Source organism: Squalius cephalus (genome assembly GCF_949319135.1).
Source record: "Squalius cephalus genome assembly, chromosome: 5".
Taxonomy (NCBI): domain Eukaryota; kingdom Metazoa; phylum Chordata; class Actinopteri; order Cypriniformes; family Leuciscidae; genus Squalius; species Squalius cephalus.
This window is the reverse complement of record NC_137126.1, coordinates 51126461-51136436: the sequence shown is the minus strand read 5'-3', so window position 1 is coordinate 51136436 and position 9976 is coordinate 51126461.

Genomic DNA, 9976 nt, shown 5'->3' with positions numbered 1-9976 from the left:
GATGGAAATAATCGTGTATGCAGTGTATACAGTCTAGAATACACACATTTCAGCAGATTGGACCTTTAGTCAGGAAATGTGTTTCTTCGAGCTTATGTTCGTAGGATACGGGAGACCTTGTGATATTGTTAAATTTACAAGGATGGTTCATCGATATCTTTCATCGCAGGCGTTTTGCTGTATTAACACATCTATCCCACTATTGTGGATGTGGAGTAAGTGTGTGTGAGATGAAGCAGCTCCTCATCGTCACATGACTCTCTCTCTGCTGTTGCCACAGAAACATCGGTTGAATGTCAAGTTTGGACTCAGCGCCGGTTTAGAGCCGTCAAGAGCTTCAGAGAGAGAGAACAATTCAGATCTGCGGAGACGAGCGCGAGCAAACAAAGCGTTGAGGATGGAAGAGTGAAAGAGGAAGAAAAGAGCAGCACGACTTGTGTTTGAGATTCTTAACCAGCTGAATGTGCAGGAGAACTGATCGATCACAGAACCAGAAACACGAAAATAAAGGGTCCGTTTGGTTGTTTATTCGTTAAGCTGTCTTGATTAAACATTATTGTATTTCTCAGAAGCTTTAAAGGAGCAGTTCACTTCAGAATTATAATCTCCTGATAATTCACTCTCCCCCACGTCATCCGAGATATTCATGTCTTCCTTTCTTCTGTCGAACAGAAATGAAGAAGTGTTTACAAAGCGAACGTGCAAAGACTGAGTCAAACGCCATTTACAAAATAAATAAATAAAAGGTAAAACAATGATGCCAGATGATTTTGAAGCTGGAGGAGAAAATGAGATGGAGTTTTTCGCCCATTTTCCTCCAAAACCTTAATTTCTTTTTGACGGAAGAAAGAAAGAATATCTTGGATGATGTGCGAGAGAGTTAATTATCAGGAAATTCTCCTTTACAATAATAATGAAACTGAAAAACATGCATGATGTAGTATTCTTCATAGATTTAGCTGATGGTTAGAGTTGGAGGAACCGCAGGGTTAGTGGATCTACAGCACATTAGAGATGCCAGTGTTTCTCACAGCACATGCAATGCCATGTCTTGATTACGAGTTCATGAAAGCGTTGGCCAATCGTCATCGACTGTGAAGTGAAAAGCAGAGACGTGTGATTCCAGGATGAGATGCTCAACCGGCCAATGTTTACAAAAGAACACAAAATAACTAATACGGTCACATTCTGCTGGCCTGACATAAGGCCCGCTTCACATTCGCTCCGCCAGTTGGTGTTCTTCCATCTTCCCCAGGCAACCGTTGATAATGATGAACGTCAGGCTTCAGTGATCGAGACACGAGAGCCTCGGGCCAAAGAGGAATAAATAATTAATCTCAAACCACACCTTCGTTCAGTTCAGTTCTATATGAGGATCTGGATCAGACTCATAACTGAAGAATCCACTCAGAAGAGTGAATCTGAGTCTGTGTCTGTGTCTGAGTCTGTGTCTGAGTCTGAGTCTGTGTCTGAGTCTGAGTCTGAGTCTGTGTCTGAGTCTGAGTCTGTGTCTGTGTCTGTGTCTGTGTCTGAGTCTGAGTCTGAGTCTGTGTCTGAGTCTGTGTCTGTGTCTGTGTCTGTGTCTGAGTCTGTGTCTGTGTCTGAGTCTGAGTCTGTGTCTGAGTCTGAGTCTGTGTCTGAGTCTGTGTCTGTGTCTGTGTCTGAGTCTGAGTCTGTGTCTGAGTCTGAGTCTGAGTCTGTGTCTGTGTCTGTGTCTGAGTCTGTGTCTGTGTCTGAGTCTGTGTCTGAGTCTGTGTCTGAGTCTGAGTCTGTGTCTGTGTCTGAGTCTGTGTCTGAGTCTGAGTCTGTGTCTGTGTATGAGTCTGAGTCTGTGTCTGTGTCTGAGTCTGTGTCTGTGTCTGAGTCTGTGTCTGTGTCTGAGTCTGAGTCTGTGTATGTGTCTGAGTCTGAGTCTGAGTCTGTGTCTGAGTCTGAGTCTGTGTCTGTGTCTGAGTCTGTGTCTGTGTCTGAGTCTGTGTCTGAGTCTGTGTCTGAGTCTGAGTCTGTGTCTGAGTCTGTGTCTGAGTCTGAGTCTGTGTCTGAGTCTGAGTCTGTGTCTGTGTCTGAGTCTGTGTCTGAGTCTGAGTCTGTGTCTGTGTCTGTGTCTGAGTCTGAGTCTGTGTCTGTGTCTGAGTCTGAGTCTGAGTCTGTGTCTGTGTCTGTGTCTGAGTCTGAGTCTGAGTCTGTGTCTGTGTCTGAGTCTGAGTCTGAGTCTGTGTCTGTGTCTGAGTCTGAGTCTGAGTCTGTGTCTGTGTCTGAGTCTGAGTCTGTGTCTGAGTCTGAGTCTGTGTCTGTGTCTGAGTCTGAGTCTGTGTCTGAGTCTGAGTCTGAGTCTGTGTCTGTGTCTGAGTCTGAGTCTGTGTCTGTGTCTGAGTCTGTGTCTGTGTCTGAGTCTGAGTCTGTGTCTGAGTCTGTGTCTGTGTCTGAGTCTGTGTCTGTGTCTGTGCCTGAGTCTGTGTCTGAGTCTGAGTCTGAGTCTGTGTCTGTGTCTGAGTCTGAGTCTGTGTCTGTGTCTGTGTCTGTGTCTGAGTCTGAGTCTGGGTCTGAGTCTGAGTCTGGGTCTGAGTCTGAGTCTGAGTCTGGGTCTGAGTCTGTGTCTGTGTCTGTGTCTGAGTCTGTGTCTGTGTCTGTGTCTGTGTCTGAGTCTGTGTCTGAGTCTGTGTCTGAGTCTGTGTCTGTGTCTGTGTCTGAGTCTGTGTCTGTGTCTGAGTCTGTGTCTGTGTCTGAGTCTGAGTCTGTGTATGTGTCTGAGTCTGAGTCTGAGTCTGTGTCTGAGTCTGAGTCTGTGTCTGAGTCTGAGTCTGTGTCTGTGTCTGAGTCTGTGTCTGTGTCTGTGTCTGAGTCTGAGTCTGAGTCTGAGTCTGTGTCTGAGTCTGTGTCTGAGTCTGAGTCTGAGTCTGAGTCTGTGTCTGTGTCTGAAGTTTGCACTTCATCTTATCTATGTATCCTTTTCTTAATTCTTCTAATTCTTTTGAAAGTTTAGCTTTCAGACGCAGGACTGCAGTGAGTCGACTCTCTAAAGCCTGTGAGACACTCGATCTGTGTAAACACAAACTCTCAGACTCTTATATATCTGATCGATTTAATAATAATTTTAATCATTTTTATTCTCTGCTTTTATTCTTATTTTTGTATTTATTATGCACATGTTGTGATTATTTTATGATTATTTAAATTAATTTTTATGTAAAGCACTTTCAATTACCATTGTGTATGAAATGTACTATATAAATAAACTAGCCTTGCCTTCAGTCTAGAACAAATATCTGCAAATGAGGTCAGAATAATAGGAAGAATGTTTAGATTTTTGTGCTGGAAAACAAGACAGAAACACTGAGGAAGAACATTATGTTTGCAGTATGTGTGTGTGTGTGTGTGTGTGTGTGTGTGTGTGTGTGTGTGTAGATACATGTAAGTAGATATTTCTCTAAACTAAGTTTAATTATTTCAGAACAATTAACAGCCACCAAATTCTCAATACTTTATGTTGTGTGAATGAACATATTAATAGATAATGTACACAAAATAATTTCAATTCCATTTGAATTCTGTTTCCTTAAAGGGGACATATCATGAAAATCTGACTTTCCCCGTGTGTAAGTGCTATAATCGGGTCCCCGGTGCTTTTACAACCCAAAACATGAAAAGTGAAACCCAGTAACTGTGTTCTGGTGAGCCTTTCTCTGCAAGCATGACAAAAAATACAATAGCACCTCACTGCAGTACACGAGATCCAGGGGGTGGAGTTGGATCCAGATCTAAGGGGTGGAGATTGGTAGGTTTAGGTATATGTAAGGTGGGAGGAGTTGGATCTGGATCCAACTCCTCCCCCTGGATTTCGTGTTCTGCAGTGAGGACCATCTCAAAAAATAAGCCGATCAGATTTCGCTCTCCTTCTGACGTATGAAGAGGATCTTATTAAAATATTACTGGCCCTTAATCTGCATGTTTACACACACCAGCCGACATTTGGTTTCACAAGCGACAACAGAGACCAGTTCTAACGCAATGATGAAGATCCAGCAGAGCCTGAAGCTGTTCTGTGGTTGAGCACAGACGAGCACTGAACACTATTGACCAGAACATGTCACCGCTGTCTTATAAAGACCTCAGGAACTGTGGACACTTGTGGAGAAGTTAAACATGATGATGAGATGATCAGTGTAACTCCACAACAACTACAGAAATGTCTCCACTAACATTCAGAAGCTCTTCCTGAGTCTCTCCGTAAGGCTGCACTCGCTACTGGTTATTCTGGGATTCTGGATGAGGGAGATTGGCCTGTTCTGTTATTGCCGGAGTTTCTGAAGCTCGTGTAAAGACTCCGCCCTCTTCTGAACAGAGGCGGAGCTAAAACTCATTTACATTTAAAGGGACACACACAAAAACGACGCGTTTATGCTCACACCCAAAAAGGGGCAAATTTGACAAGCTTTAATAAATGATCTGGGGGGATTTTAAGATGAAATTTCACAGACACATTCTGGGGACACCATAGATTTATATTGCAACTTGTAAAAAAGGGCACAATATGTCACCTTTAAATTCTTCATTTTGTTTGCGATCTCAGATTTAAATCAGACTTTGATTCCTAAGTCTGTTTCCATGTGAACATCTTTCACACACACACACACACACACACACACACACACACACACACACACACACACACACACACACACTCACTCTCTCTCTCTCTCTCTCTCTCTCTCTCTCTCACACACACACACACACACACACACACACACACACACACGAAACACCAAATCAAATGAAACCCTAACAGTGAAAGTTCTCTCAATATGGCACGCAGTGACTCACAGGATTTAACAAGTGTTTGTGACGCTTAATTCATTGTGACAGTCGGAAATGTTAAATCCTCAGGCTTTGCACACACTCACGGCTAAGTAGGTTAAACAGAACAGAAGCAACAGGGATCGATTTCAGACGCTTCGCTTCAGACCGACATCCAGCGTCTGATTCATGCAAACACTGATAAACACTTCATATCAAGAACTCGCTCATCGGCTCGTCTAATGTTTCACACACACTGAATTATTATGCGATATTTAGCTTATATATGTTAATCATATTCCTTACTGTGTGTGTGTGTGTGTGTGTGTGTGTGTTCAGGGAGACTGAATGCGATGCAGCATTCCTTCAGTCGTGGACTTATGGGTGTGTGTATATGTGTGTGTGTATGTGTGTGTGTGGGTGTGTGTGTATATGTGTGTGTGTGTGTGTGTGTGTGTGTGTGTGTGTGTGGGTGTGTGTATATGTGTGTGTGTGTGTGTGGGGGGGGTGTATATGTGTGTGTGTGTGTGTGTGTGTTCATGGAGACTGAATGTTGTGGACTGTGTGTGTATGTGTGTGTGTGTGTGTGTGTGTGTGTGTGTTCATGGAGACTGAATGTTGTGGACTCGTGGGTGTTCATGCATCTGCATTTTAATGGCATTTACTGAATGTAAATCTGCATGTAATGTCATATATGAGACACCTCCTGTGATGCTGTAATGAACCGCAGTCCTTTAACAAGGGAACGAACTGTGTGTGCGCGCGCGTGTGTGTGTGTGTGTGTGTGTGTCAACATTTCATGATTCATTAAAAAGGGTATGAGGTGCACAAAGTCTTTCTCGTGTGGCATCAGTCAATCCTCAGATTCTAGACTCGACTCACTAGACTCTAGTGGAGTTTGGTGTTCACACTAGTGCTGTCTAGATAGGGAGCAAACTGGGGTTTAATAAGAGCTGTTCATCAAGAGCTTTACATTTTACATTAGATGACAAAGCCAAACTCAAGATGAATCCTCACACACGCACACGCACACGCACGCACTCTCACACACACACACACACACACACACACACACACACACACACACACACACACACACACACACACACATACACACACACACACACACAGGTGTTATTGCTGGTGATGTCACTCAACTTTCTCCTGCTGCTCAGAGAAATGTCATGTTTTTCCTTTACAGTTTTTGCTGCATTTTCCTACGGCTCCACCCACCTGCGAGTGTGTGTGTGTGTGTGTGTGTGTGTGTGAGAGAGAGAGAGAGAGAGAGAGAGAGAGAGAGAGTGTGTGTGTGTGTGTGTGTGTGTGTGTGTGTGTGTGTGTGTGTGTGTGTGTGAGTGTGAGAGAGAGAGAGAGAGAGAGAGAGAGAGTGTGTGTGTGTGTGTGTGTGTGTGTGTGTGTGTGTGTGTGTGTGTGTATTCAGTCAGAAGGTGGCGCTACAGAGCCCTGTGTCTACTGGCCGCCGAATCTGACGTGTGTGTGTAACAGTTGTAACAGTAACAGTAACAGTGGTAACAGTAACAGTAACAGTTGTAACAGTAACAGTAACAGTGGTAACAGTAACAGTAACAGTGGTAACAGTAACAGTAACAGTGGTAACAGTAACTGTAACAGTAACAGTTGTAACAGTAACAGTGGTAACAGTAACAGTGGTAACAGTAACAGTAACAGTGGTAACAGTAACAGTAACAGTGGTAACAGTAACAGTTGTAACAGTAAAAGTAACCGTGGTAACAGTAACAGTAACAGTGGTAACAGTAACAGTGGTAACAGTAACAGTAACAGTGGTAACAGTAACAGTAACAGTGGTAACAGTAACAGTGGTAACAGTAACAGTAACAGTGGTAACAGTAACAGTGGTAACAGTAACTGTAACAGTAACAGTTGTAACAGTAACAGTGGTAACAGTAACAGTGGTAACAGTAACAGTAACAGTGGTAACAGTAACAGTAACAGTGGTAACAGTAACAGTTGTAACAGTAACAGTGGTAACAGTAACAGTAACAGTGGTAACAGTAACAGTGGTAACAGTAACTGTAACAGTAACAGTGGTAACAGTAACAGTAACAGTTGTAACAGTAACAGTGGTAACAGTAACAGTTGTAACAGTAACAGTTGTAACAGTTGTAACAGTAACAGTGGTAACAGTAACAGTTGTAACAGTAACAGTGGTAACAGTAACAGTAACAGTGGTAACAGTAACAGCTGTAACAGTAACAGTGGTAACAGTAAATGTAACAGTGGTAACAGTAACAGTAACAGTGGTAACAGTAAATGTAACAGTGGTAACAGTAACAGTAACAGTGGTAACAGTAACAGTGGTAACAGTAACAGTTGTAACAGTAACAGTAACAGTGGTAACAGTAACAGTAACAGTGGTAACAGTAACAGTGATAACAGTAACAGTAACAGTAACAGTGGTAACAGTAACAGTGGTAACAGTAACAGTAACAGTGGTAACAGTAACAGTGGTAACAGTAACAGTGGTAACAGTAACAGTGGTAACAGTAACAGTAACAGTGGTAACAGTAACAGTGGTAACAGTAACAGTAACAGTGGTAACAGTAACAGTGACAGTAACAGTATATCAATACTCCAGCTCTACATCTGACAGTATTCTGACGAAGTTTAAACTAATCGGGTAAAAATAAGAGGGCGGTTTAAAATCATTTTTAAAGTGACACACTTCCTGCTGCCAATTGGTGGCGCTATAACTGTGACTATAGGCACATCCATGTGATCGGCATCTTACAACAAACACACACCTGAAGTTTCATCAAATCCAGTCAATGTAAGCAGAAGCCAAACCTTTCCATCCTGAAAACTCATTTAAAAATCCAATCCATTTGAGCTTTTTTATATGTGACAAATATTATTTTTGTCTATCTCCATATTTTCCAGCTTGTTTTGACTTAGAATTACAAACACATTTCATTTACAAGAAGATTTGGTTGTTCAAATTATTGAGGAAACTTCGCCCTGAACTCACAACGTTCTGTGAGTATTTAGTGTTAGTTGAACTCATGAAACTACACAGTCTCACCAGAGGAGGCGCTGCAGCATCTGAGCATCACGACCTCTCCTGTGTGACGCGAGCTGCTCGTCTTCATCTCTTCATCTCTGCTTTACAGATCTGGTTCATCATTCTCGGTTTACTTCATGCAGACGGTGTTCGACAAACTAATGACAACACAAAGTTTAGACAAACTATAGTTTAAACTTTCATTATTAACAGGCGGGTGACGGGAGCAACACGATAAAAACAGAAATAAACAAAGGGGAAAATGTGTTGATGGAGAACAAATGAAGGAATGTTCTTCCTCAGTGTTTCTGTCTCGTTCTCCAGCACGAATATCTGAACATTCTCACATCAAAACACATTTACTGGAGAAGCAGAATGGAGTCAGAAAAATAATCTCAATTCAAAGGGAAAACAAGATTATTTTTCTGACCTCGTTGAAGATGAGTAATTCAGATTGTGTTTTGGATCATAAAATGAAGCACATTTCTGGAACAGCTGTAAAGTGAATTAATGTTTTCTAGTAACTATTGAGTTGTTGAGTGATAGTTTGAGTATGAGCTCATTCAGTGTGTGTGTGTGTGTGTGTGTGTGATTCCCGTCAGACAGTGTGTGTGTGTGTGTGTGTGTGTGTGTGTGTGTGTGTGTGTGTGTGATTCCCCAATCTCTCAGTTTCAGCAGCAATGACTGATGGGTAATTTCTGTCCTGAATTCACTCTTAAAGACGTTCTGTCATTATTCCCCCGAGTTCGACATGTTGATTGAGATTAAAGAAGCTTAAAGCGAAGGAGACCCTCATCAGCGAGAAGATTCTCTAATATTCTTATTTATCTTTATATATCTATATACTTTTATTCAAAGAGAGGTATACATTTGATCAATTCATGGACAATATTCTCCTTTTTTTGTTTCACAGAAAATAGGTTTAAAAACGAGATAAAACTAAATGCTCAACGCTGATTTCCTGAAGGTGATCCTGATGAACTGCATTCAGTAGATTATCTTCCTCTTCCTCAGACGCCACAGAGGAAATAATTAATAATTAATAATAAATACATGAAAAAAATAAAAATAATAATTTCGAGCAGCTCGAGACTCATCATTCGTCACTTTTCTACTAAAGATCTTGTTTTCTTTCAGTGGGAGTGACAGTCACTCAACTTCCCATGATCATCATCATCATCATCATCATCATCATCATCATCATCATCGTTCACTCATTCCCAGAGTATCATATGTCACAATCGAAGAGCTTTTGTCTTTATCTAAAGATGAGCAGTGATCGATTATTAGAGTATACTTGTTATCCTGTATTTCTGTTTGATGGTTTCTTCTTTCATAGAGAGTAAAATGACAGATGAACGTCAGATCTCTCGGGTTTATACGTGTGACCCCGTGACCTCGTCAGTCTCCTGCTGATGACCTTCAGAACTGCTCTCCTTCACACATCCTCTCTAAAAAACAATGACATTTTATTAATGAAGCGTTGAAAGCACACGTACCAGCGGATGTCTTCTTCTTCTCTAAACTCGTCACTGTCACCTCAGAACCACAGGACAGAAATGATTCATATAATGACAACAAAGACCATCATTTAGGTTTAACATCTTCTTTCTCATTATTCTCTGTAGTAGTTTTCATTAGAATTTCATTTCTCATATTTTACATACAATAAATACAACTGAAATGGCCATAAATGAAAGATATTTAGAGGTTTGGTGTGATTCAGCCTGTTGGACCTGGTGACCTTCAGCTGTGTGTTTGTCAGCACTAAACTCCCACGGATTAAATATAGATATTAGATAAACTCTTGCTGTTCCCAGCATTACTGTGGTTTGCCTGTCGATTGACACGTTCTCAGCGCTTCACTCACCCTAATGACAGGGTTTACATTAACCGAGCGCTTCCTCGGCTCGACTCCCTGAACTCTTGATGACCTTCTGAACTCTTGATGGCCTTCTGAACTCTTGATGACCTTCTGAACTCTTGATGACCTTCTGAACTCTTGATGACCTTCTGAACTCTTGATGGCCTTCTGAACTCTTGATGGCCTTCTGAACTCTTGATGACCTTCTGAACTCTTGATGACCTTCTGAACTCTTGATGACCTTCTGTGGATCACAGTGATGATGATGATTATGATGA